This window comes from Seriola dumerili, unplaced genomic scaffold, assembly GCF_002260705.1.
Source record: "Seriola dumerili isolate Sdu_G_001 unplaced genomic scaffold, Sdu_1.0 BDQW01000018.1, whole genome shotgun sequence".
NCBI classification, from domain to species: Eukaryota; Metazoa; Chordata; class Actinopteri; order Carangiformes; family Carangidae; genus Seriola; species Seriola dumerili.
In genome coordinates, this window is record NW_019174273.1 from 2,179,203 (window position 1) to 2,181,681 (window position 2,479).

Consider the following 2,479-nt stretch of genomic DNA (forward strand, 5'->3'; position numbering starts at 1 on the left):
AGGGTGAACCAGAGCTGATGGAGAGCTTCTTTCTCCTTCTCTCGTATTTTCTCGCGTCATTTGTCTTCAAGATAAATGATAATTGAAATAAAATAACAACGAGCAGAAAGATAAAAAGTCAAAATAAGTCAAAATAAAAGCTCGGTTCCGGTCCCAGAAGTTTTCAGCGGTGACAGGTGCACCAACACGACGGAGCCGCGTCCGTCTCCGCTCCGGTCTGCCGGAGGACTGGAAAGGAGCAGCTGTGTTGGATGAGAGTGGGTGACGTCATGGAGAGGGCGGGACCACACTTGCACACACACGCCGTCCCCAACTGCAGTTGGCCTTGAAGGCTACTCAATGGCTTAATTAATTGATCAGTTCTTAATCATGTGATTAGATTATTGCAACCAAACAATTTATTACTCGTTACTCTCACGTGTTTTGTTATGAAGGGATACAACATGATAATTTATTTATTTATACTTATTAAATTATGTTCTTATGCTATGACACTTTGAGATAAGTTTTTTTTACACTCATAGCCTTACATATTTTTATTTCTTTATTTATATATTATCACATAGGTACATAGGTAAGTACATATTTTCATATTTTATGATTATATTTTATCTCTAACCTAATTTCCCCCTGGGATCAATAAAGCATTCCTATTCTAATTCTGATCATATATACCATTTTAGTAAAACAGGAAGATCTTCTGTTGAAGCAAATCATCATCATCATCATCATCATCATCATCATCATCATCATCATCATCATCAGACAGAAAATTAGGTAAAATGGGTTTCACATTACTCAATGTGCAATAAAGACATTTCATCAGCCTCTGCCTGTGCAGCCTCACTTCTTATCATTAGTCATACTTGTTGCAATTTGTTACCAATTATTATATTTCTTATATTTTGTCTGGTGTGGATAGTATTTGCAAGATAAAAAAAAAGAAAGTAGAATAAAGCTCTGAATGAGCAGAACTAATCCCAGTAAATCTGCATCCAGGGGCCTCGTGAGGCCGGAACAGCAGAAACAGTTTTTCTTCTCTCGCTTTATCTGGACTACATGGTCTACGAGATGATGATTCAGGCGCCACAGGTTGTTGTTGCCTTCATCCGATCCTCATTTCACACTCTCTCTCTCTCTCTCTCTCTCTCTCTCTCTAGAAGACTTTTATGTACAGATTTAAGGCGATATGATTATATACTAATTGGACACTGTCTGACGTCTTCCCACCTGCTCCATGACTTTCAGATTTCTTCTTCTATTTGTCAATATTCTATCATTTTTAATTAGGCGGCCTGCACTGACTGCATCATTAAATTCAGCTCTATCAGATTTACTTCTGTACATTACATCTCCATTACAGAAATAACTTACAACTGCAATGAAATGATTTTATCATTCTATTGTCACTAACTTCAATAAGATTGGACTTTACTTCCACAAACAATAAAAACAAACACAATAAACACAACAAACTTGCCTTTGGAGTCAGTACTGATCAACACTGTGTGTGGATTGTTCTCTGTAAATCTGTGTTGAACAGCCTCTATAAATTAAGTTGATTGGAGCTGAAGGGTAAATGGCTCGTGCAGCAGGACGCTCCTCCGCTAATGAGGCGCGGTTCATTGAGGGTTTGGTGATTAAAGGCTGTCAGTGAGTCGAAATCTCTCTGCGGCGGTCTGCAGTCGGCATGACACCATCAATAACAACAACAGAGAGGACGCTCCTCTGTCGCATGCAGGTAAAAAAAGACAAAAAAACGAGTGTGTGATATAGATTTATACTTTAGATGACAGCCACTCAATTTAAGCAACACTTTAAAAAAGGCTGCTTGAGAGTTCATATAATTGCTTTCCTCTGCAGCAGCTTCCATCAGTCTAATAGGCCTCCCTCTTTCATCTCATTGACAAAACCCAGATGATGCGTCCTAAAGCTGCTGTCAGAGCAGAGGCAGGAGTAGGTCTGGAGCTGACGTCTCCTAAAGACGACAAGAGGAGGAAAAACCCCGTCCTGAAATAATCAGCTGTTTGTGAAGACTGAAGACTGCTGAAACACAGGGAGGAGTTTTATTGAAGACCAGAACTGTTTAACATCCACATACACACATGATCTGCAGCTGCAACCTGTTATAATAATAGAATAGTCACAGTTCACATGCATGCTTTCTTTCATGTGAAATAAAAAGTCTTTTTGAAGATATGTGGATGCAGACAGCAGCAGCAGAGAGCACCATGTTTACAGCCAGCTGTCACCCTGTGAAGTCTTAAAGGTCGTGACCTCTGTTACTTTCTTTACACCGTGTGTTTGACAGAGACAAGTGTCTTTAAACTCTGAGGGCTGCAAACTATCTGCAGATCCCCCTCTCAGCTGACATGTTGTACATCCAACAAGTTCCTCCTGTCAAAGGTCAGGGCAGGTTATATGCAGCCTGATGGCAACAACTGGGAAAAAAGTTGAGGAGGACAAAAAGAGGATTTTG